This window comes from Archocentrus centrarchus, chromosome 12 (genome assembly GCF_007364275.1).
Source record: "Archocentrus centrarchus isolate MPI-CPG fArcCen1 chromosome 12, fArcCen1, whole genome shotgun sequence".
Lineage (NCBI taxonomy): Eukaryota > Metazoa > Chordata > Actinopteri > Cichliformes > Cichlidae > Archocentrus > Archocentrus centrarchus.
In genome coordinates, this window is record NC_044357.1 from 6581436 (window position 1) to 6609213 (window position 27778).

The 27778-nt window shown below is 38.6% G+C and overlaps 1 long non-coding RNA gene across 2 annotated transcripts; it reads right to left on the reverse strand.

The window, feature by feature from the left end:
- Positions 1-17299: 17299 nt before the first annotated feature.
- On the reverse strand, positions 17300-26786 carry LOC115788993 (uncharacterized). Of its 2 annotated transcripts, none has more exons than XR_004020659.1 (5): positions 26426-26786; positions 26202-26322; positions 25021-25138; positions 17531-17637; positions 17300-17404 (listed from the first exon to the last, which is right to left on the reverse strand). It is a non-coding gene; the product is annotated as an uncharacterized LOC115788993 (long non-coding RNA). The 2 variants fall into 2 exon arrangements; XR_004020660.1 differs by having other exon boundaries at positions 24787-25138.
- Between the last annotated feature and the right edge of the window lie 992 nt (positions 26787-27778).

The window sequence follows — 27778 nt, forward strand, 5'->3', positions numbered from 1 at the left end:
ACAGCTTGGATTGCTCGCTCAGCGCAGAGCTACTATATATATATATATATAAAATTTACTTATTAGATTCACAGAAATAAATTGATGAAAAGAGTGTTTGCTGATTTGCAGTGGAAAATGTGTGAAAGGTCATATTGACTAAAAATGTATACATCTATTTTAGATTTTCAGAAATTGCTCCACCATTGGTTGTAGCTTTGTTTTAGGCAGTGAAAATACTTCAGAATGAAATGTTAACAAAACATTTGTGAATCACAGAAATTACAGATTTTGTGAAGAAAGCGCCATCTCTTGGTGACACTCTGCAATTGAGGGAAAGGGGTGTGGACATGAAGAAGGAGGGGGACTTCTGTGAGCGGCAGCGGCTGCATCTGTAGGCCCTGTTCTAAGAGCTTTTTAAACAGGCCAAAATATTCTTCTGGCTCACTGAAGTTTGAAGAAGTTGGAGCCATTTATGACCTTTTTTGGTTCCCTGTTATAAGTCCATTATGGACTCAGGCCTCCTGAAAATGGGGGGAGGAGAAGGATTTTATTTTTATTTTTGTCCTCCAGTTTTAGCTGTTCTTCAGGTGCTGTTCTTCAAGCTGACTTTGTCTAGTTTCTTTCATGTGGCAGTTTTATCATGAGAAAAGTAATTAAAGGTTCCTGACTGACCTGCTGTGCTGTGTGATTCAGGTCTGCAGGGCAGATTTAGCTGAAGGTGTCAGAGAGGAAAACCTCAGGATCTTCCAGACTCCTGAGACTCATGCTGAACCACTGAAGGGGTTTGATGATGACAGAGGGATGTACGAGAGCACTTGAGAAAGCAGTTCTGATGATGTGTAACTGTGTGACACCAGCAGAGGTGTGGATATGATTCTCTAAACATTTTCTAGACTTTTCCCATATTTATTGTGAGAGTAACTTTGATTTGCATTTTTTGCTCTGGGCCTCGGGGATGACGTTCATCAGCATGACTCTTCTGCCAAGACTTCTGCTGTGACCCCACCTGCTGCCTCCCCCTCCATCCTACCACACCTTTAGTTAAATGCAGCAATTTGTTCCTCACAGTCCTCTGACTCCACATCAGGTGTGTGTGCTGTTTGTACTCAGTCCTGGAGCTGTCAGTAAGAAACAAACATGCTGACTCATTCTGAGCAGGCTGCTTCAGGTGCTCTGAAGGCAGGAGTGCGCTGTTCACTGGCCGTGGACCTCGAATCTCAAAGATTAAAGAATAAACTCTGTCTTTACTGCAAAACATTTTTAAAGTTACACCAAACAACAGTTTGCAACTATCTGAGGTTTTATTGGTGTTTAGATGTGGTCTCCCTTCTAATTTTACTGTGATGTGAGTACAGATGAGCATTGGCAAAGTATCACACCTTTTATTTGGTCATGTCTCTGAAGCGGCCACTGTCTGCGAAGAATCCTCAACAAAGAATTTTAAAATATTTGAAACACAACGGGTGTGGGTGCCTCGCAGGAGCATAGCTCACAGTCTCTTCACTGGCCAGTTTATTAACAACAGTATACATTAGAGTATACATTGGCAGTGGCGCAGTGGGCAGGTGCTCACCTTGGAACTGGAGGGTTGCTGGTTCGAGTCCCCGTCTGTCATTGTGTCCCCCTTGTATGTCATTCACCCACATTGCCTAAGTGTGAATGTGGCTGTGTGTTTGGTGGTTGTCGGAGGGGCCGTAGGCGCAAATTGGCAGCCATGCCTCCGTCAGACTGCCCCAGGGCAGCTGTGGCTACATTAGTAGCTTACCACCACCAGGTATGATTGAGGTGTGAATGAATAGTGCATGAAACTGTAAAGCGTCTTTGAGTGTCTAGAAAAGTGCTATATAAGACTAATGCATTATTACTTTATAGTATCGGCAGTCTCCGAAAACACAGTCCTTGTTTTTACAGTCTTTTCAGGAGTCCCAGAGGAAGAATCAGATGCATCCAAATGGATTACTTCTGTAACAAAGCTCTTAATTAAGGCGGGCAAGAGTCCAGAAGCCAGGGATGATCACATATCAGTCAATGTAGTCTATGTGCTATGGCTTCCCATATACCCCTCACAGGGCCGTTTAGGCTGTTGCTCATACAAGAGTGGGATGCAGGAGCACACCAGGAAACACTGCACAGCAAAGTTTTGAAGACAGAACGCACCATAAGCACCATAACACAGACACCGGCAGTTTCAGTCTTTTCTGGAGGAAATAGCTTCTGACTTTGGTGACGTGGCTTATCACACAGGTGCGATGAGCTAATATCTTCATTTTTCCAGGTATTTTTGAAGATAAATATAATTTTATATTTTATTTAATTGTTGAGGAATTAAAAAAACCTTTTCCTTTTGTTGAGGAAAAGGTTGCTGTATTCTGGCCATTGAAATTCATATTGCTGATTAAAATAAAATTTTTTAATCCTGTTTGGCCTGTGACTCAGACTGTGGCTTCAATTTTTTCCTGTCCTGTGATTGAGTTTGACACCCCTGATCTACAGCATGTCCTGGGTCTCCTCCTGGTAGGACATAGCTAGAAAATTTTACCCTAGTCAGATGCCCAAAAAAACAAAAGAAAAACAGTCACAAAACAACACAACAATGGACAAAATAAAAGTTTTCTAACAACAATTCCAAATCTAACTCTGTTAGCCTGCCCAGAATATCTACAGCTCCGGGTACCCAAATTGAGTGTATCACAGTACAGATATCTTGAGATCTTAATAGATACATCTCCTTCTTTTACTCCTCATAGAAGAGTCATAGAGAGCCTACATGCTGTGGATACTGTGTATCATGGAGCATTAAGACTTCTCAAATTCTAAAGCTCTTACTCATCACTGTTTACTTTATGAGCGTGTCGGCTGGTCCTCCCTTCATGCCCGTAGATTCAGACATCAGTGTATTCTTATCTTCTTATCTTACCTCTTATCTTCAGACCCACGTGCGACAGAAGAGTTCAGGTCCTTAAACTCTGAGTCTGTTTGTTGTTGTCTCTTCCCAGGTTCAGCACTGAGACGGGTAAAAAAAAAAAAGCGTTCCAATACGTTACAAAAAGAACTTAAACTTAAGGACCTGGTCTCAATACATGAGTTAAAGGCACTTTTCAATAATCTGCAAGTGACTACACTGAGTTGTAGATGTTTTGTTTGATTTTAATGACATGCTTTTTATACCTAATTATCCTGTGTTTAATCTTATCCTGTTGACTTGTATGGCTGCTTTCTGTTTAAAATTCTATTAATTATGCTGCTGCTGTCTTGGCCAGGACACTCTTTAAAAAGAGATTTTAATCTCAATGTGTTTTTGCTGGTTAAATAAAAATTTAAAATGTGGTGGCCAGCAGGTGTCACTATGGAGATAAGAACCGCGTTTTTTACTCTCAGGGGGTAAGGAGAGTTTTGAAGAGTTCTTTCAGAATGATGCAGAAAAATGGAGCTAAAACACGCCCACGTGTGACGTGAAAATGCTAAAACATGATAATAAAACTGTGAAATTTTAGCCAAAGTGTCCTCACCAAAACTCTCCACGCTTGAGAAAAATATCACAGCATCTCCTTTCCTGTTGGTGGAAAAATGCCCCACATCAACCAATCAAAAAAATTATATGGCAGCTTGGGCATTTGGTTGCTGAGCAACAGGTGAAGGACAGACAGCGACACAGAACGAGTTGGAGTGTGTATTTAGTATGTAGTCAGACTCAGATGTGTCTCCAGGTGTGCCGCAGGAGGAGGGACACACCTGGAAGTGTGAGGCCTGTGATGCGCCCTCTGTCTGCAGGAACAGGAAGTGTTTTTGGAGTGGCACAAATAATTTGTGACATCTTATTGTCTGTAATAGTTGTACAGAAACACCTGAGGTGTTACTTTGTTGTTGTTGCTAAATTTGTACATGTGTTTTTAATAATTATAACTTGTATTTGTATTTTAAGTTATAAAAATAATTCATTAAACATGTTTTTGATTTTCAAAGTAAAAATGTAACTTTTTCTACTCAGATTTGATGTTATTGTGTGACTTTAGATCCAGTGTGTTGATACAGTGTGTCAAAGATGACTGTACAGTCTCACATGTGAGGCTGTGCTGAAACAATGATCCCAAACAAGGTGAGCTGAACAATTTTTAAGTTGAAAAATGAAGGTCAAATCCAAACAGCCAATCAGAGTCCTAGAGGGTCATCCAGGGTGAGCCTGCTGTTGAATCCATGTTGCAGCTGTACAGGTTTTGTAGGAGACAGATTTGCTCTCAGTTTGTTTCCAAATGTAAAAAAATATCAAAATGCTGTTAAAATATTAAATTCTAGCTCACCAAATGCAAGATGCTGCTTTAGATTTTTTCCTGCTCAGGCAGTTGTTTTGAAGTTGTTTCCTGATTTATTTTCTAATTATTCGTCTGTCTGTACTCCGCTCAGTTTACCTGCTTTCTTTGGCCTTTTCTCTGCTTTAAACTGATGCTAAATCATGTACTCACCTGCTTGCCTTTGTTCCCTCACACATCGCTTTAAGGTTTTCAGGGTCCACTTATTGATATTCTACTGCTGTTTCACTTTGATCTCTGCATGTATGAGCCTTTTATGGACTGTAACCGCTGCCTGTTTGTGAGGAAAGCTTTGGCTTTCTGACTGTTACCCAGTCTGTGGACCTACCCAGAATAATATCAGCATTAGGACAGTCAAATATGAGATTTTTAAAAAGTCATGAAAATGACAAAAATCTGAAGAAAATATGCTCATGATAATGCTGTTAAATTAATGTACAATTTCTATTGTACTTGTTGCATATGAATTATAATCACATGGACCCTAATAGAGCACTTTGCTCTCAGACTGCTGGCTTACTTGTGGTTCCTAGGATACTTAAGAGTAGAATGGGAGGCAGAGCCTAAATATGCCAGTGGTTTATTTTTGAGAATGTTAATAAAAGTGTCTGTGTAACATTTGGGACATGTAGCTTTGACTCCGAGGTGCCTTTTTGTTTATACCCTTGGGAAGAAAAAAATATCAAGATATATTTCGTATATCACCATTCAGGTAAAAAATATCGAGATATTATTTTGGTCCATATTCCCCAGCCCTAGTAGTTATAAACATATTTAAGGTGTTTTTTCTTCACTTTTTGTCTCTCCAAAGATGTTATTCCTCTCTCCTACAGCCTCGCTTGCAACTACATACCAATAACCAATTGTGCAGATTAGGTGATGATGTCATATAGAAACTTCTAGACTTTTAGGACATCCAATAGTTACTTTCCTTGCTGAGGAGTTGGCAACAGTGAGGGTGAGTTGATAGTAAGGAAATGTTTAAATTCTGTTCTAAAATACTCCAAAAATTTTTTCATCCTCCAGAATCAGGGGATTTGCACTCCAGTGCAGGGGTCGGCAACCTGTAATCCGGAAAGAGTCATTTGAACCCAGTTTCCACGGAAAACAAAACAGTGAGCGCCGCAAATACTAGCGGAAGCCGGTACCGCTACCGCGAGTGACGCATATATTGAAAAACGAAAATAAATAAACAGATAAATAAAATGATTTTATTTTAATATTTCAAGATCACAATAATGTTCCAATTTAAAACTAAAACAAAAACCGAACTGACAAAAATAAAATGCACTTCAATTGGATACTTATAATTTACTTTCGCACAGAGCCGCAGATTAAGCCTGAATGAGCCGCATGCGGCTCCGGAGCCGCGGGTTGCCGACCCCTGCTCCAGTGAGTCGACTGAACTCTTGCATTTTTAGGGGCGTAATTTAGATACGCTGCAGCATGGTCAGATATGACTATGTGTTCTATTTGACATGAGACAGCTTATTTTAAAATAATTTTAGGAAAGAAGATATAGTCGATGCATGCAGTGGTGGTTTCTGATATGGGCGACATGGGCAGCCGCCCAGGGCGGCATTTCATCTAGGGCGGCATGACCGCCCCCTCCCCCCAACGCATTGCGATCGCCGCAGCAGCGCCTACCGCACTGCTCCACTTGTGGGGTAATGGGCGCCCTCTGCTTGCTGTGTATTGCATGTAGCTTTCTGCCATGGTCTGACAGGTTGTAACAGAAGGAAAGGGGCAGGCGGGGGATTCTCTGTCTCGCTGTCACTGCTTCACTCGATCGTCACACACACACAGCGCTGCCCCGCCCCCTTCTCCTCTCAGCCTGGGGTGCGAGTCAGTGAAGCAGTGATGGCGTGAGAGTGAGACAGTCAGCCGGGTTCATTCATTCATGCCTTTACAGTTTGGGCCTGGTTACAGCCAACATTAACCGCTGAATTATAAATAAAGGCGACTTTTGCTGGCAATCTCTCGCCAAACCTTTGATCCTCACTGACACTGCCATATCAAGATTAACACGAAGTGTATGTCCTAATATTGAAAAGTTTTGCGAGATCTCGCAAAAGTAACTCGGGATCTCGCAAAACTTTTGCGAGATATGCATATGCAGATATTTTTTTTTGTCCTCCCATGTTTTTTTTCCCCCATGTTCCACAGAATGAATCTGTGCATCTAATAAAATTAGATGCACACAAATGATAGAGCACAAAGTCCATTTCATTTATAATACTGTAAATATGGTCATTAATTCACAGTATTTGTGTGAACCCGAATCCTGATAAAAAAAATAACACAAATACGAATCTAGACAAATGTTCGGACACACAGCAGTCGCTCATTACCCCCCAAGTGTAGTAGTGCCGCGATCGCTATTGTGGGGGGGGCGGGGATGCTCGCCCAGGGCGCCAAACAGGCTAGGACCGCCACTGGATGCATGTATGACATTTGTGGGGGGCGGAGTAGAAAGTGTATTCCTTTCCAGCAGGGTGGAGTTCCCTCCACACATCCACAAACCCCACTTCCTCAAAAAAATCAAACACCTGCTTTGATCTTCTTGAAATAGGGAGGGCACTAATGGGAAGCCTATCGATCAGTGGGTTCCTAAGACAGTTAAGGTCCCCTCCTACAATAACGTTTTCTAAGGGGAGGCCTGCAAGTTTTGTCATCACTTCTGTTAAAAAGTTAATCGGGTGGCCTGGTGGAAAACAGACATTTAAAATGGCAAGTTCTTCCCCATTTATCATTGCTTTAATAATTACATAGCTCCCATATGCATCTTTAATACATTCTATGATTTTTAAAGGGCACCGATTTTTGAATACGAATAGCAACTCCTCTACTTTTATTAGTGGAGGAGAAAAAAACAAAGACAGTGATGCTGAGCGAAGCAAAAACAAACCCAAACCAACAAGTTGCAACCACACGAACAGCCAAAATAATAATAAACAGGGGGCCATCCCATTCTTAACAGAGTATATGTGTCTCATCTCCCTAATGGAGAGACAAAAAATAAACAGACCTGTAACATAAAGTCCATCACCTATCCATCTACTGCACACCATTAACAATTAGAGAAAATAAAAGAGTTGAGCAGATAACTTGACATAGGCCATAATTACTCATGTCACTTGTCCTTGCGTATGAAAAAAAAAAAAGAACCAAAACAGGTACTGAGATTAATCTCTTGATACACAGTTTGGTCCAAAAAATGTACTTCCATAAATCTTCTACTGAAGTTCCTTCAACCAAAATTGTTCATGAACTCCAGTGCCTCATCTGACGAGACAAAAATTTTTACTTCCCTGTCATGCAATCCTCAGTCTACCCGGTTACAGAAGGGAGTATTGGATACCTCCCTCACGTAGCCGTCACTTTACCGCATCAAATCCTTTCCGCTTAAGCATAGTGTCTGCCGAAAAATCTTGGAACAGCATAATCTTGGAGCTCTGGTACATCAGGGGCTGGTCTCCACTCCTTGTACTCGCTGTTGGTCCCAGTAATTATGAAATCTGATCAGCACCAGTCTTGGTTGCTGGATGGATCCAGGTTTAGGAGCCAGCATGCAATGCGGCCTCTCGAGCTTAATCTCAAGCTTGGTTAGACCCTACATCATCAGAATCAGAGTCAGAAGAAAAGCACAAGAGGCCTTTCTTTTTTGGTGGCTCATCTGTGGGTTCAGAGGTAGCTTTTATAGATCCATCTTGAAGGAGTTCTTCAAGCTTTTTCCACATGTCTTCTTGCTCTTCTCTTGGAAGACACTTTAAGTTCTTAAAGCAAGGGTCATTATATTTATATATATATATATATATACAAATAAAAATTTGTGCAGGTTTAATTTCTTAAACTAGTGTCTAATGTACTTGTCCTCTTGATCAGTGCATTTCTGCAGTTACATCGCAGTTATTTAATTAAAACGCATTAAAGATGGATGATTCATTAATAATTATGTAGTTTATAACTTTGTAATCAATTTCACATTGTGTTAACCATTAACTATAGTGCATGCACTGAGTGGGAAATTTTACAGATGGAAAAACTAACTGCAAGAATGGCAAAAATAAATTGCCTTGACACCTGTGTAAAAAAAAACTAAAGACCAAGAATGAAACTGAGCATGAAGCTGATGTTTAGTCTTACCTGAGGAGAGTTAAGGTGTTTCCCGAGCAGATTCTTATTAGTCCTTAACACATTTGAACCTATCCTCCTACATAATAACATTACATTATTTAGAGTCACATATAATGCTATTTTAAGCCTTTACTTCATGTAGATATCTTTGTGTGTGTGATGAGAAACAGTAAGAAGTTTAGCAGGAAATGGAAAGATCAGGATATGTACATACACACACACACACACACACACACACATTTTTTAAACCATGTAGACAAGTAACTTAGAATCAATACTCAACAAGCTGACATTCACATTTGTACTTTATTTGTCATGCCTTTATAATTCTTTAGTTATCTCACAAAAACAGAAGGAGCACATACGATATCACAGCTCTGACGAGGGATTGGGCCATAATGACAGGAGGAGTCTCAAAACACTCAGTAATATCAGAGAATGGAAGGTGGCCATTTTTTGAAAAACAAGAGAAAATAAAGAAAAGAAAAGAAATGAGGGGCTTCTGTTTCACATCGAGGACTCGTCTCACTTGGCTTTTTTTTTTTGGCGGGGGGGTCTTCCCACTGATTACAGCGGCACACTGGCAGCTACAGGGAGAAAGCTTGGGAGTTGCATAGGTTCAACCAGTGACAAAATACTTCCAATTTCGAGGGTGGACAAATACACTGAGATAACACGGAGGCCAATATAGTATGTATGCTGTTAACAATGTTGGCGTGAATAGGCACTATTCTGTCCAGAGCTTCAGTCATTCCCAGTGTAATGGGCATTTTATCCCACATTACACACAATGAATCTTTTCACTAGACCTTGCACAAACATATTGGGACATTTAGTGTGTGCTTTCAAAATAACTTAAAATGCTCAAGATGTATGGGAAGTAAAACAAATGATTCATCTGATCGTACAGAAACATCAATATTGCTGACTATAGAGCTGATCCTTTCTAGTCATCACAGCAATGCTGTCTGATAATTAAACCACTGCTACAGCAGGAGTGCAGTACGTTCACTGTAAGACTGGCAGAGTAGACCTTTCCACACTTCACAGAGCCTCTCATGTTACACATCTGTAATTCACTAACTGTAATACGAAGAGCAGACCTCTGGAGGACAGCGAGACAGGGAGCAGTAAGCCAATACTGTACATTTCCAGCTCTCGGAGAGAGAGTGATGTAGCTCTGACTACCTGAGAGAATTTAGAAGGATGTTTGCAGCAAACAACACAAATAGGCTACTGGAAAACACAGCCAACAATTCGGACTCCACGCACGCACGCACACACACACACACACACACACACACTTATCATAACACTGTATAGCAACACACATGAACATAACATTCAACAACACTGCCATGCTTTTTGATATGAATCCTGTGACCACTAAAACCGGCAAAGCAAAAAAAAAAAAAAAAAAAAAAAAAACCTGCTCTGATTTCCATCCCTGAAGCTGCAGGAACAAAGGTGCCGCCATTTGCGAACTTTTACTGTAATAAACCCTATATTGGATGTGAAGCACAATATAAAGCTTTGTGCAGCATTCACATGCTTTGTCAAAACACAACAAAAGAAAACAAACCTTTACAGTGCTGTACCTTATTTTTGTGACATTTTCTCATCTTTTTTTTTTCAGATTTTCTGCCTGCCCTGAAGACAAAATGAAAAATGTAATGGGTTACAATTAGTTAGCCAAGATCAACGGTCCAACAAGCCCTACTGCAGTGCCATTAATTGCAACAACACAGGGATCTGAATGTTACTGCACGTAAAACAGCTGACGGCTGTTGTTGTGTTATCAGTGATTATGTTGATAAACTGGGGGCTGCAAGAGCCTAATATTTTAATGCTTGTATTCACAAGCATTCTCCTAAATACGATTCTACTGAGGGTCTATATTTAGTTACTAATCAGGGATCAAATATAAAAATATATATTTTAGCAGTATGTCGGCTTATAGCGATCCGTTCTGGTAAAAAAAAAGTAACAGCTGAAATTCTCAGCACAACAAACAAATACGGCAGAGAAGGTGGAGGCGTGGAAAAACATGTCAGTGATGATCCACTCAGTGTCAATGGGAATCCGTAGCAGCCACGGAGAAATTTCAGAATCTGAGGGTTTTTTGTTTTTTTAAAACGCCTGATACACACTCCAGTCCAGTAGGTGGCGGTAATGCAGCTCTAAGCTGGTTTGTCTCCCACCATTAAACCCACAAAAAAACGACAGCTAAGGAGAACGGTGATGGTGCTGATGTGGGTGAAATGGTCCACTTACATGGAGACACCCGAGCGCTGCTGGGTTTAAAAGAAGCATTGAAGCGGCAAATTTGCTTCGAGGATTTTTTTATAATTGAATTATTCGAGTTACTCGAAGAATCGTTGCATCCCTACTACACACTATACACATTATATGATTAGTAAAAAATACATTTATATACATTAGTTCAAAAAAGCAGAGTAGTTTAGTAGTAATTTAGTAGAGATATGGCCAAAAACATGCATTAGATGAAATTTCCCGTGTTAAATTCAAGTACCACATGCGCTCAGTTTGGCTAAGATGGCGCCTCTGGAGCACTTTTGCAATTTTGATAAATCGAGCAGGTATTTGAAGTTTAAACATCTATATTATCACCAAGAAATATCATTAATGTTTATTGTGGGCCAGAGAAACTAACATTTCGAACTTTATTTGCAGTAGCCACAAGCTCCTGCTGGCATGGTGTGACCGACAGAGGTCAAAAGCCCCAAAACAAACTACTTGACACCAACACGCCAACTGCTACTTGAAGTATAAATTCTGGAAATGAAAATATAATTCCAGCATAATAATAGTTATTCCTGAAACCAGAAAAACTCACCTTCACCACAACCCTTTGAACTTTTCCATATTTTGTCACATTACAACCACAAACATAAATATATTTAACTGGAATTTAATGTGAAAGACCAACACAAAGTGGTATACAATTGTGAAGTGGAAAGAAAATTATACATGATCTAAAACATTTTTTACAAATAAAAAACTGAAAAGTGTGGTGTGCAAAAGTATTCAGCCCCCCTGAGTCAATACTTTGTGGAACCACCTTTTGCTGCAATTACAGCTGCAAGTCTTTTAGGGTATGTCTCCACCAGCTTTGCGCATCTAGTGACTGAAATTTTTGCCCTTTCTTCTTTGCAAAACAGCTCAAGCTCAGTCAGATTAGATGGAGAGTGTTTGTGAACAGCAGTTTTCAGATCTTGCCACAAATTCTCGATTGGGTTTAGGTCTGGACTTTGACTGGGCCGTTCTAACACATGAATATGTTTTGTTTGAAACCATTCCATTGTAGCCCTGGCTTTATGTTTAGGGTTGTTGTCCTGCTGGAAGGTGAACCTCCACCCCAGTCCCAAGTCTTTTGCAGACTCCAATGGGTTTTCTTCCAAGATTGCCCTGTATTTGGCTCCATCCATCTTCCCATCAACTCTGACAGACTTCCCTGTCCCTGCTGAAGAGAAGCAGCCCCAGAGCATGATGCTGCCACCACCATATTTGACAGTGGGGATGGTGTGTTCAGAGTGATGTGCAGCGTTAATTCTCCGCCACACATAGCATTTTGCATTTTGGCCAAAAAGTTCAATTTTGGTCTCATCTGACCAAAGCACCTTGTTCCACATGTTTGCTGTGTCCCCAAAATGGCTTCTGGCAAACTGCAAACGGGACTTTTTATGGTTTTCTTTTAACAATGGCTTTCTTCTTGCCGCTCTTCCATAAATACCACATTTGTGCAGTGCACGACTAATAGTTGTCCTGTGGACAGATTCCCCCACCTGAGCTGTGGATCTCTGCATTTCGTCCAGTCACCATGGGCCTCTTGGCTGCATCTCTGATCAGTGCTCTCCTTGTTCGGCCTGTAAGTTTAGGTGGACGGCCTTGTCTTGGTAGGTTTACAGTTGTCCCATACTCTTTCCATTTTGGATAATGGATTGAACAGTGCTCCGTGAGATGTTCGAAGCTTGGGAAAACTTTTTATAGTTAAGCCTGCTTTAAATTTCTCCACAGCCTTATTCCTGACCTGTCTGTTGTGTTCTTTGGACTTCATGATGCTGTTTACTCCCCAATATTCTCTTAACCAACCTCTGAGGCCATCACGGAGCAGCTGTATTTGTACAGATATTAGATCACACACAGGTGGACTCTTTTTAGTAATTAGCAGTCATCAGGCAACTTCTGAATGCAACTGGTTGCACTCAGAGAAAAGGGAAAAGTTCAAGGGGTATGAACACTTTTGCAAGCCACTGTATGAAGAGTAGCCAAAAAGGACTGGATTGAATATAATGTAGATACAATAAATAAGTCATAAATATATTTGCAAAACAAGTCTTTTCTTCATTTGATATATAAGCCCTTCATAAATCCTGCAGTCTATTTACTGATATTTTATATATATATATTACCGATTTTAATGAAGTCACGCAAAATTTCACCTTCATACTTTGATGTTGTTCGAATTACAAACTCTCAAATTACATCAGAGTGAGAAACTGTGCACTTTGTCTTTAAAAATAAGAGCACTACAGCATTTATTACACAATGCCACAATGGAAAACAAGCTTACTGTCCAGCTCTGAAACTGATCATGCTTGCCTTGCACTTTTTTTTAATTATTGCTTTTCTGTTTATACAATCAATATAAGAACTCTGGAACAAACAAAAATGAGTAAATAAAATAATGATTAACACAGGAACATGACAGATTGCCTTCTCTACAGTTCATTTCTATTTATCCATGTGTGAGTCTTTCTCCTGTTGCTGACGCGTATACAGTCCATTTCTCCCATTTTTCTTGGAATTGTTCTTCTTGAGTCCTTATCCTGACTCAGCTGCTCCATAATGTATTTTTCCTTCACAGTTTTTAGCCAGTCATCTTGTGTTGTGGATCAAGTTGATGCCACTTTCTTGTAGGCCACTAAGAGAATTTTCAATATATACCTATTTTTTTTTTTAACACCTCATTTCCTGCAATATCACCAAAATACAGCAATTTACAAGATTCAGATATTTCATAGCCCAGAATTCTAGCAATGATTAGGTGGACATCACACCAGAATTTTGAGAGTTTAGGACAAAAAATATGAATGGTCTACATTAATACCGCCACATCTCCTCCAACATGGCTGTGATACAGATGCATACTCGCTATTCATTTTTGGTGTAATAAAGAATATAATTATGTTCTTCCAGCAGTATGTTCTCCAAACACATGATAATGTAGCTGACTGTTGTGTTTTCCAAATATACAGCCATTCCTCTTCACAAATGTTTAAGCATTTCTTTGACGTAAAAATCCCTTGTCTGTAAATACCTGAGATGGCCTTGATTACTTAATTCATATTTTTGTTTACTCTCTTGGAAACTCATGAAATTCCCATTTTCTATTAGTGTATCTATAACTGTTATTCCCTTTGGAATCCATCGTTTAAAGCTCCGGTCAAGAGAACTGGGTGCAAAACATCTGTCATATGCCATCCATCTAATTAGTCCAAGCTCATTCTCCAGTTTATATTTGCACACCAAGTCATACCATAGTCTCAGTGTAAACTGAGTGACCGTGTCCACTTGCTCACTTCTACCCATTGCTTCTTCCATGTGCCTATCAGGCTTTGAATTTCTCTTTCCTGCTCAAGTTGTTCTAAACTTTTCCATTTGGCAACATAGTCTTTATCACACCAACAAATTACAGGTTTACAAATTACAGAATTAATTTGATTCTTGGTCTGCATCCATTCCATATAAACCTGGACATGGTTTTATCCCAGATTCTACATTAGTGCAAACTGAAATCTGTGTGGAACAGCTGACATTATTTACCATCAGATCACGAGCTGTCCACGTGTTAGTGAAGGTACTGTTACTGTGCCACATATGTAAACATATATAATCTTATTTGTGCTGGCAAAGAGAAAACGCCACTTGTAATCAATGACCAAGAAGAAGAAGTTGATAGCACACCACGGTTGCAATCACTGCACATATTTGGCTCGATAATATCTTGGCTGCATACAGACTGAACACCGCCCCTTGCAGTAATGTCAATGTTGTCAAAACCAGTGTCACAGTCACATACATATAATGTGTGCCACAGAAACACTTTAAAAATGTTAATGGCATAGTAAGGGTCCTGAAACAAATAAAAACAGGGTTTCATCACCTCTGGAATTTAGACAAGGTTTCTTCCTGTTAAAAGGAAGTACTCCTCACTGTTGCCAAGTGCTTGCTCATTGGGATCATTTTGATTGATCAATTTGGCGGTTACAAACTAACCTAAACACAACAAAAGAAAACAAACCTTTACAGCGCTGTACCTTGTTTTGGGGGTCCTTCTTCTTTCCTTTATATTTTCTGCATGGCCTGAAAACAAAATTAAAAATTATGGGTTGCAATTAGTTAGCCAAGATCAACGGTCCAACAAGCCCTACTGCAGTGCCATTAATTGCAACAACACAGGGATCTGATAATGTTACTAAAGCCTTGAAATAATGGGAGTTTTCTGTGAACTTAATAGTGTTGTAGTCAAGACCACCTAACCCGAGACAAGACCAAGACCAGAGTGTATCGAGACCGGGACAAGACCAAGACTTTTAGGGCCCAAGACCAGTCGAGACCAAGATCGAGGGAGGGCGAGACCGAGACAAGACCAAGACCAGTGCCGGACGCTACATGACCCAATAAAATGTGAAACATGATCAAAATCACTTCTCAAATTGATCTGAAAGATCCACATTCCCATAAAATCATCCTGATATTAAACACTCACAGCTCAAATAAATATGACCATCTTTATTTAATACGCCTGGGTGACTTCCATCATTTATCACAGAATGTAAAACAATTATTCATAGTTCATCACAATAGTCCTAACTTTTCTCTGCCTTTCAGAAACAATGCATAAAGTTGTGTTGTTTTTAAACCAACAACTTTTGTAAAAATGGGTGCTTTTTCAAAAACACATAGCTAAATGTGTAAAACTGAAAAAATGGCAAACACTCATCGACAGTAAGAACTAAAGCCTTTAATCTTATACAGATTAAAGCTGCAGGATGTAACTTTTATAAAAAATCTGGTTTTTACACATTTGTTAAAACTGTCACCATGTCACGACAGTATGAGACCGATAATCTGCAAAAAAATATGGAGCTCCTCCACCTCTGTAACCGCTCCCAGTCAAAAACAACCAATCAGAGCCAGGAGGAGGGTCTTAGCACTGTCAATCACTCGTCGTGTATGCTGCTCAATGTAGTTGTGTGCGATACTTCAAGATTTGGTATCGATCCTATTCCAAGTAAACACAGGGCCATTATCACCGATACTGATACCAATACATTTTAATAATTATGAAGAATTTCCATGAAGTTTAACTGGTTTGAGATTTTTTCCTTTGGATCATTAATTAGTTAAAACCCAGGATAGAATTGGGCAAAGTTTATATGTAAGTAGAAAATACTTTATCAAAATAAAAGTTATTATTCTGAAACAATAGAACATTAACAAAACAATTTTCCCCATACATTGATGTCTGGAATTTTTTTTTTTTCATAAATTAAGTGTACAAAATCATCACTCAAGAACAAATGCAAACTTTTTTTCCAGGTAGATCGTTCATAAAGTATTATAAAAAAATTTAATAAAAAATGTCCCTTCATTCACTAATTTTCTACAAATTTAAATTTGCTTTAAATGTTTCATAGCAAAATCCTTTTTTTTCCCAAATAAAATATGTTATGTCACATGACAGTATAACAAAACACTGTGGGGAGGGGAGGAGCAAAGTGTGCCTGCTCTGTGCGGTGACAGGAGCGACACTTAGACAGTCAGCTCGCATCTTTGATGAAACCGCAGCTCTGCATACAGGACAGAAACTGAAGCTAACGTATCGATCTCATTACACTGATATCGATCAATACCAATACCAACGTTGGCATCCATATTATCGATATTAGGATCGATCTGCCCATCACTAGCTCAATGTACTAATGGCGGAGAAACAACTGACTTACTTCTCTGCCGTTACCACTGGTGGTGGCCATGGTAACTTCAGGGTTCTAGCAAGAAATATTTCTCACCCCAGCGCTAACACTAATGCTAATTAGTACCGCTCCCACTTGTTAATTGAATCATGGGGCCTAAGATGTAACTGGACAGCAGTAATCAGTTTTTTTGGACCTGTAGTTACATTTCTTGAGGTGCATGTCAGGTTTGGTTCAGAGAGGATTTTCAGTTATGCACAAAGGATCAATGCAGAACTCTAAATCAGGCCTTATTAGATTGATAGAATGATAATTTTTGCATTTAATCCAGAAAAGTTACATTTATATATCAAGCATTTAATGTGTCCAGAGTGCCGTTTCCTTCCACTGTGTTTGCAGAAATCACATAAAAAACATACACAACAAAAACATAATCCAGATTCCTCAGCTGCTAAAAGCATTTCCTACATTTGAATATCAGCCACCATGTTGTGAGCATAAACTATCATGTTTTTAATGCAACAATAGGAAGTGACATCATCTTGCTGGGAACTGTAGTTATTTTATTCTTGAAGGCCTCTCATAGCTCTACTGGTGCTGAAAACTAATGTTTGACTATGGCTTTCTGAATACAAGTAGGGCTGCAACTATCAGTTATTTTAGTAATCAAGTATTCAATTGATTACTCCGTCAATTAATCAATTAATTGGATAAGAAATAATTTTTCATTTTAGCAATTCATCAGCATATTTTACCTTCCGTACTGCAGATGTTTCTCTGTGTGAAACAAACAGGGTGGATGGAGCAGATACAAAATTCTCTTTTCTTCATGTTGCTGATCAGGTGGTTGATAAACATTTACCTCAGGGTCCTATAGGCCACTTTATCGTCATGGACCAGAGACAAGGCTTCTTCATATAGGGCTGCTGGCTTAAGAGGCTGATAGACCTCCCCTAGAGACATGGCATCTAACAGCTGCACATAAACACACACATACCGCAGTACACAGTTCATGTACATGAGTGAGAGACGGGTTTTTCAAGGGTCAGGAGTATACTGTGTTTTCTGCCAGTCATTGGCGAGAAGAGAAAGGGAGCTCACCTCTGCAGCCGAGAAGAAGGACTCATCAGAAGTGACAGTAGTGGCATCGTCCTCCTGCAGTCTGTGGAAACTCTCCACTTGAGGCAAGATTAGAGTTCCTTCACTTTCTGCCAAAGAAACAATACAAACTAATTCCCAGGGCCAGACATGAAGCACACACGTATAGCTGTGAGTACTGACAAAGTCCAAGAACATAGAATCTAAATGTATTATTTGGTTAATAATATTTCTATTGTCTGATAGGTTTTTTTTTTTCTTTTTTTATTTCATTCAATCAACATATAAATAATTCTTATAACCAAAAGAAAAATCATGAATGAAAAGGAGCAGAAAGAAGTATAACCTTATAATATCTGCCCCTCATTTACACACACACCAATATATATATATATATATATATATATATATATATATATATATATATATATATATATATATATATATATATATATATATATATATTAGGTGTGGGACTCGATTAAAAAAATTAATCAAATTAATTACAAGCTTTGTAATTAATTAATTGAAATGAATCGCATTTTGATCGCATTTCAATATTTGACATGAGAAATATTAATTTAAGTTTGGTTGATGAATGAATCAATATACATAAGCTTAAACTTCAAAATTTTGTTTATTTTCCCACCAGTCTACTACACAGACCAATGAAGGGTGGACGTGCTCCTGTGATAAGCAAACTCCTGAAATTAAAGTTGAGCATCATAACTGGATGGTTTTAGTCAACATTAATGTCTCACTTAATATAGTTGGAAATTAATCATTCGCTCAGCTGTATTCCTTGATGTTGAAATGTGTTATGCTTGTTTTAACAGCTTATTTTGAATTAAAGACTTAAAATTAAACCACAAAAAGGAGAAAAAGTTCATTCTCCATTTAACCAGCTGTTTTTACACAGCTGCTTTGCACTCAGGGTTGCTATGAGCTACGCAGAGGCAAGGGCAGGTGACGCTGATATGAAGGCTAGCTGCTATGGCAGGCCGTTTTAACAAAACCTGATTCATCACACTTACATTCCAGATATCTGAAATTGATTTATGATTAGACGTATTAGTAAATTGAGATATCTCTAATTATATTTTGACTAGACAAAATACCTATTTGAGATATCTCTAATTACATTCTGACTAGTCGAAATGACGTCAGATTTACCATTCATTTGTATGGCGGCTTCAATTCAAGATATCTTCAGTGAATTACTGACTATCTGAAACTCACATTTCAGATATCTACAATTAAATTATGACTAGTCATAAAGTTAATTCAAGATATCTTGTTTTTTATTCTGACTAGTCATAATTCTAATTAAAGATATCTTAAATGACACCATATTTCAAGATATCTTTAATGTATTTTTAGATAGGCGATAAATAGTTTTGACTAGGGCAAATTAAATTCTAGATATCTTGAAAGCAAATAATGACTAGGCAAAACTAAATTAGAGATATCTAGAACTGTAATTTTGACTAGTCAAAATGCCTTTTAAGATATCTCCAAATGAATTACAGATATCTTGAATTATACGGCTTTTCTATTTAAGATATCTTAAATAAACATTCTGACTAGTCAGAATGGTTATTTATGATATCTTGAATTACGGAGCATTTTGGCGGAATGTTTATAAGGCAGTTTGTTAAAACGGCCTGACATAAAATCAGAGATTCTGTGCAGATTTCTGAAGCAGTCTTCAAGTACACGACTCTCGTGCTCTCTGCATATCCCATACTGAGGAGCTCTTTCTATATTGTTGCATTTTATTACAATTTTGCCTATAACGGCCAGCGCCATTGCAGGCACCTGAAATTCTGCACAGGCAATTGTTTGGACACATTACGGATGTGTGACCCGTCAAATGACGAATCCGGTGATGTAATTTGAGATATCTTGAAAGGAATTTTGACTTGCCAAAATGTAATTGAAGATATCTTGAATTGTTATTCTTACTAGTCAGAATGGAATTGCGGATATCTTAAATTACCATTCTGGATAGTCAAAATGTAGTTTTGTCTAGTCAAAATGCAGTTTAAGATATCTGAAATTTAATTTCGGATAGTCAGACAAACAGATTTTATGTTAAAACGGCCTGCCATAATAAGGCAGTTTGTTAAAACGGCCTGACATAAAATCAGAGATTCTGTGCATATTTCTAAAGCAGTCTTTAAGTACACGATTCTTGCGCTCGCCGCATATCCCATGCTGAGGAGCTCTTTCTATATTGTTGCATTTTATTACAATTTTGTCTATAACGGCCAGCGCCATTGCAGCCACCTGAAATTCTACACAGGCAATTGTTTGGACAGCTCAGTACAGCACAAGGGGGCCTTCACGCAATCGTTAAATTCAGATATCTAAAACGTAATTTCGACTAGTCATAATTATGTTTGAGATATCTTAAATTGTAATTACGGATGTGTGACCCGTCAAATGACGAATCCGGTGACATAATTTGAGATATCTTGAAAGGAATTTTGACTCGTCAAAATGTAATTGAAGATATCTTGAATTATTATTCTTACTAGTCAGAATGTAATTGCGGATATCTTAAATTACCCTTCTGGATAGTCAAAATGCAGTTTTAGATATCTGAAATGTAATTACGGACAGTCAGACAAACGGATTTTATGTTAAAAAACGGCCTGCCATAAGCCGCTCACTTCCGGCCTTTGCAGTCTTCGTGGGCTGCGAGTATGGCAGGCCGTTTTAACATAAAATCCGATTCACCACACTTACATTCCAGATATCTGAAATTGATTTATGACTAGACGTATTAGTAAATTCAGATATCTCTAATTATGTTTTGACTAGACAAAATACCTATTTGAGATATCTCTAATTACATTCTGACTAGTCGAAATGACGTCAGATTTACCATTCATTTGTATGGCGGCTTCAATTCAAGATATCTTCAGTGAATTACTGACTATCTGAAACTCACATTTCAGATATCTACAATTAAATTATGACTAGTCATAAAGTTAATTCAAGATATCTTGTTTTTTATTCTGACTAGTCATAATTCTAATTAAAGATATCTTAAATGACACCATATTTAAAGATATCTTAAATGTATTTTTAGATAGGCGATAAATAGTTTTGACTAGGGCAAATTAAATTCTAGATATCTTGAAAGCAAATAATGACTAGGCAAAACTAAATTAGAGATATCTAGAACTGTAATTTTGACTAGTCAAAATGCCTTTTAAGATATCTCAAAATGAATTACAGATATCTTGAATTAGAAGGCTTTTCTATTTAAGATATCTTAAATTAACATTCTGACTAGTCAGAATGACATTTGAGATATCTTGAATTACGGAGCATTTTGGTGGAATGTTTATTATGCAGTTTGTTAAAACGGCCTGACATAAAATCAGAGATTCTGCGCAGATTTCTGAAGCAGTCTTTAAGTACACGATTCTCGCGCTCTCCGCATATCCCATACTGAGGAGCTTTTTCTATATTGTTGCATTTTATTACAATTTTGTCTGTAACGGCCAGCGCCATTGCAGGCACCTGAAATTCTACACAGGCAATTGTTTGGACAGCTCAGTACAGCTCACGCAATCGTTAAATTCAGATATCTAAAAGGTAATTTCGACTAGTCATAATTACGTTTTAGATATCTTAAATTGTAATTACGGATGTGTGACCCATCAAATGACGAATCCGGTGATGTAATTTGAGATATCTTGAAAGGAATTTTGACTTGTCAAAATGTAATTGAAGATATCTTGAATTATTATTCTTGCTAGTCAGAATGTAATTGCGGATATCTTAAATTACCATTCTGGATAGTCAAAATGTAGTTTTGTCTAGTCAAAATGCAGTTTTAGATATCTGAAATGTAATCACGGATAGTCAGACAAACGGATTTTATGTTAAAACGGCCTGCCATACTGCGAGGTCTACGTGGGACGGGTCCTTCGCAGGATGCGGCCCCTGAATTTTTGACATCGTGCTTTGATATAATCTGTACGCCTGGAATTCGTGCACTGAGAAACGTTCCACGGTGCAAAGTGCGATTAAAATGCATTAAAATTTTTAATCCGTTATTTTCCCCGTAATTAATTAATCGAAATGAACGCGTTAAAGTCCCACCCCTAATATATATATATACACACACACACACATATGTTGAATGGACATATGTGAATGGTTTGACAACTAAAATCTATGATACTTTTAATAAATACCATATTCATATCAACATAATCATTAGAGGTATTATTTGGACACTGTTGTACAATTTGCATTATTTCACTCATCTCCACTCTCTCAAGGAAAATACTATCGACATTATCAACAATTGCTTTTCCAATATTATAACCATACCTGTCAAGTTTTGTATTTAAAAATAAGAGAAATTTTGCGCTGCTGAAAATAGAGGTCTCTATAAGACATCATCGCCTAATTTGCATAATTGTTCATGTGGATGTACTGTAGTTGCAATCGATGCTGTAGGAGAGAGGAAAAACATCTTTGGAGAGACAAAAAGTGAAGGGAAAAAAAAACACCATAAATATGTTTAGAACTACAAATAAACTTTATAAAATAACTTAATAACTTTAATGCTTTTCCCAGACCCACATTACATAGATCAATTTTGTCCCGTATTGTTTAATGTTAGAATATCAAATTTAATAAAAACACTGTGGGGTGAGACTGCTAGCTAATTCAACCCTCCTCCTTTATCTGGGCCACCTTACCAACTTGTGTAAGAAAACTCGGGGGTTGGAGGGTGGAGACAAAGTGAGGTCTCGGCGATGCCAAAGCGTACGAAGGGACACAGTAAGAAGGCTTTATGTACACAAAGCATGGTGACAGCGGAGGATTTCGCTGTCGCTAGTCGCTTTATGGGGGGAAAAAAAATGCTAAGTTGGCAACACTGAGCCCAACTGAGGTCCCGTTGTTTTTACGGGGTTGTTCCGGCTGTCGGCACTAACCTAGTGATAGTGACAATTCAGTTTGGAGAGGCACAGGAATTCTTTTAAAAAAATTGAAAACTGAAAATACGGGAAAATAAAAATACGGGCTGAGAGCGAGACAGAGGGGTAAAATATGGGAATTTCCAAGTCAAAATGGAAGACTTGACAGTTATGATTATAAGCATTTTTGACTTTAGGTATTTGTTGAGCCAATTTAGGACCAATATTTACAAAAAATGCATTGAAATCATTTACTATATCATTTTGATCATAGGCATCTTTATTATCTTGAACAAAATGATTAGGAATTTTAAGTTGCACTTTCTCCTTTTTTTTACAACTCTATTGATTATTCCCCATATTTCTTTTGTACTATCTTTATTCTTGTCCAGTAATGTACTATAGTATTCCTTTTTTTTGTCTTCTTATGATCCACTCAATTTATTTTTGTATTTTGTATATCTCTCTTCTGATTCCTTCGTTCTTAACTTTAAAAACGTATTATATAAGTAATTCTTTTTTTTACAAGCATTTTTTAACCCATTTGTCAACCAAGGTTTATTAATATTATTTTTCTTAGTATTACCTACTATTTTATAATTCGTATTATATAAACCAGTTAACAGATTCAAAAACGAATCATAAGCAATATTCACATCATCTTTATAGACTTCATCCCATCTCTGTTTCTTGAGATCTTCTCTCAAGGCATAAAGCCTCAGGCGATCTATTCCTTATCAATATTTCCTTTGGATCTTGTACTATTGTACTATAATGATTCTCATAAATTGTAAATACAGGGAGATGATCACTCACATCAGTCATTAAAATTCCACCTAATAACACTCCATCTCGGTTCCTAGTACCGTATTTTCCGGAGTATAAGTCGCACTTTTTTTCATAGTTTGGCTGGGGGTGCGACCTATACTTCGGAGCGACGTATATGTGACATTTATAACACATGAACCAAAATACTCCAGCCACTTGACATCTCCGTGAACCGGAGCTTTAAGGCAGTCTTGCGTAACCTGTGGGCGCATTGGATGATGGATGGAGAGCACAGCTTAACGGCAACTGGGAGAATGCGCCACCCAACTTTCCTGGAAGTCATTGGATGGATCAAGAAAACATGGGCTTCAGTGACAACCAAACCATCCTGTTGGGATTCAGAAAGGCTGGAATAATTGGAACTGCAGCTGACGACGAGTCTGACTAACGCGACACAGAAGAGGAAGCGGCGCTTCGTCTACGGAGTGTACGGAATTGTTTAGAAGTGACACCGAGGATGAAGAATTCAATGGATTGATGGTTTGAACATACTTGTTAGTATGTTCTTTATGCTATGGTTATCTGAATAACTTAATGTTACGTTAACATACCGAACACGTGTTCGTTGTGCGTCATGTAGCTGAATGTGTTACGTTAGCATAACGTAGGCGTAACCGTGTTCGTCCTGTTCTTTAATCCATTATTATTTTAAATTGCCGTTCAAGATGGAATTTCTGCTCTGGGTCTCAGATTCTATCAACCCCCCCCCCCAAAAAAAGTGCGACTTATAGTCCAGTGCGACCTATATATGTTTTTTTCTTCTTTATTATGCATTTTTTGGCTGGTGCGACCTATACTCCGGAGCGACGTATAGTCCGAAAAATACGGTATTGACAAAAACATTGTCGATAACGGTTGCACTATGGGCTGTAATTCTAGTTGGTTTACTTATCATAGGAAACAACCCTGTACAATACATGGAGTTCATAAATTCATCTGATATCTGTTGTCCTCTTTTCACAAGACCCCGGTTTTCTATAAACACAAGTAATAATATTTTTACCTATGTCATTTCTACTGTAACCATTTGCATAACATTAATAACAGCTGTCATATGATCAACCATTTTGAATTTGCATATATATATATATATGCAACTTCTCCTCCCCTTTTATCAATTCTATTTACATAATATAATTGATAACATCAATCTGAACTTCATTTATATCACTTTGCCTTAACCAGGACTCAGACACTGCGATTACATTAAAACTTTTACTCGGTTGATTTAAATATTCCATTATTTTTACTAGGTTACAATTTAGACTGCGACTATTGAAATTAATGATAGACAAGTGTTCTGTCCATCACAGGACCTATAATCTTATTAAATTCTTCTTCTGTATATTTACATTCCCTTGAAACAGGAATAAATACATTATAATCAATATCCTTCTCTAGATCATAAATCTTTAGTTTCATCAGATGTATTCATACATTTGTCCATAAAGAAATATGTTAATCCATTTAATCTATTCGTCTAACCTGGTTCCTTCCGTGAACCGTCGTCCTTAAACCGCCGGCCCCTCTCAGGTGCAGGTTTCATCCTCCCGGGTCTTCCTTCTGTCATTTCTTTTTATTATCTTCATTGATGGTCTCGGATCCACACGTTCCCATTCCTTGTCCATGTTCCAATCATTTTCCTTTGTTTTCTTAACCTCCTCACTTCTCTTGCTATGTCCTCCTCACTTCTCTTGATAGGTAACATGGAAATATTACCAAAGTCTGCCAGCACGTTGTCTGCTGGGATACTGCTCCCAAAATCCTCCTGTAGGTGATACGCTCTGTGCAGTAATGTCTCTAACTTCTCAGCAAACACTTTATTACGAGCTTCACCCTATGAAAGAAAAAAGAATCCACAAATCAAAAGTGACTTCATATTATATAATAAATAACCTGAGGATTAGCTCAACTTATTTTAGTTAAACTTAACTAGTACTGGGCCCTAGTCTAGAAAGCAGGCTCAACAGATTCAAAGTCTAACCATCAACTCTGAGTTGATTAACTTAGATGGGCAACTCAGAGTTGCCAGTTCCAGAAACGCTGATTAGATTAATTTCAATCAACTCTGAACATGTTTACGCCGAGTCAAGTGAGAAAGAAGAAAGTCATCATCAATGGTGCTCCATGACAACAGGTAAACAAAGAGCAGAGTCTCCATTTTAATCCAGTGGACTGAAGAATGTGAATGTCAGTGTGGACCATGATGTTTATCTTAAAACAAGGTGGGAGAAAGATTTAAATTAGCTTGAGCCATTCTGTCTTCATCATGGACAGTGTAAAAGTTTGATATAAAATATACTTCAATTTTCATTAGATGAAGCTGAAATCCTAATTTTACATGTGATTTTAAAATCTGATTCTTTAAAAATCACCAGCTGTAACCAGACAGGGACAAAGTGTAGGTGACAGAAACAGAAGATAAAAATATGCAGAAACAGATCAGATACAGTTAACTGAGGATCTGTGATTTGATTCAGCTAGCAATAGACTCCAGGCAGATCTACCCTGTAGCAAGTTCTTTTTATTTAATAAAAAAAAAAAAACAGTTTTTGCAACAGTTTATGACCATTTAATTTTTTTCCATAATCATTCAGTAATTACTTAATGTATTGATGGGATGTAACAACCTCATGTAGAGGATTTCATTATGTCTGCCAGTACTGGATAAAAAATGCTTTATAAGATTTACAGAAAAACAATGCTTTAATGTTCCCCAGTGTAACCATTTATAATATGATCTAATCTCAGCCGTCACTGATAGATGACGGCTGTCTTGCAGACATAGGAGAGATGTTTCACTGGGTTACTGTTAATAGTCAGAGTTCAAAAAACAGTAACCGTTTCACATTTGACTCAAAAAAAAAAAAAATACAGAAAGAGTTTAAGTGAATATTTACCCATTAAGTAGAGATTCTCTGCATTAGCGTCCTCTACTGCCCCTGACTCTTCCACCACAGGCTCTGCATCCCAGGGGGTGGATGGATTGGCAGACTGATTTGGAGAGCTTGGGACTCGCATCTATGCCAGAAAGGTGCGCACAAACACATACACACACAAAGACGGTGGAAACAAGACAAAAACCCAAACCAAAACAAACAAACACTACAGGTATGAAACTTACGGACGCCAGGCTGTGTGATGAACTTGAATGTTTACTTGGAGCCAGGGAAGAAATTCCACTCATGGTGTCATTGCTTCGAGTACTGGGACTCATCACCTGTCGGCCAGTAAACGGGCCTGTCCCAAACACCGGCTCCGAATGTTATCAGTCAACATTCATTTAATGGACTAATAACATTCGAAGCGGGTGGTCCCAAAAGAACAGCATTCTGTTTCCTGCTTCCTCTTCCTTCCTCGCCTTTTTAACTGATGAGCAGTGAGAGCTAGAGCTACACTGCCCAGCGCTGTGGCAAACAGCACCTTCTTCAAGCTCGGTGTAAGCTTTAGCTAGGAAAATATGGACTTCTTATTCCTCGCGTTATTCCCGCTAAGTTGCAGGGTCTGCGTATTTCCACGCCCATCTCCACTTGGCGCAATCTAGGGCGACTTCGGGGGTGACGCAGATGTGCTTCATGTCTTCTTTGACCCGGTCGAACCGCTTCTTTGGCCGTCCTCGGGGCCTCTTCCCGCGCAGGCTGAGGGACATCGCGGTCTTGGCCACCGAGCTGTCATCACTTCGGACGACGTGTCCGTACCATCGAAGGCGTGCTTCTCGCATCTTGTCTGTGATCGGGGCCACACCAATCCGTCTTCAGACGTCCTCGTTCATCGTGTGGTCGTGCACTGTCAAGCCCAGGCTCCAGCGGAGCATCCTCATCTCCATTCCGTGCAGCGCTTGCTCGTGTCGTGCGGTTGCAGGCCAGCACTCGCAACCGTAGAGAGCTGGGAAAATATGGACCAAAAGCAGGAAAAGCGGTGAAGATACAGCCAAATATGAAACATTAGCTGAAAGACACACCAATATTAGCTAAGGTCTGCACAAGAAAATGATTTGTATTTAACTGCACTCTGTGTGTGCATATGTACAAAGGGGTTTACCTGCCCAAATGTGGAATAGAGAAAGACAGGTATCTCTGCTACAGTCATGGCCAAAGCCTGGGCGATGGACATCCCTTCTCCTTGTTTCATTGACATCTCGGTAATCAAAATGCCTTCAGGCCACAGCTCCCTCACATTCAGCCAAAATGGGGTTTCCCCTCTGGTCCGAGATCAGCCAGCTGAGGACTTGATAATGAACCATCCGTAATTAACCACTCTCCCATCCAGTGACTGACTGTAGTCTGGTTATTCTACAACAGATTGGACACAAGTTTTGGAAAGTACTTGAGTGTATGTGCTTTTAACTGCATGGCCATTATAATTGCAGGTATGAGTAAACACATTTATCACTGAACCACCCTCCAGACACAGATTTATATGGACTGAAAGCAGGAAAAGCGGTGAAGATACAGCCAAATGTGAAAAGACACTAATA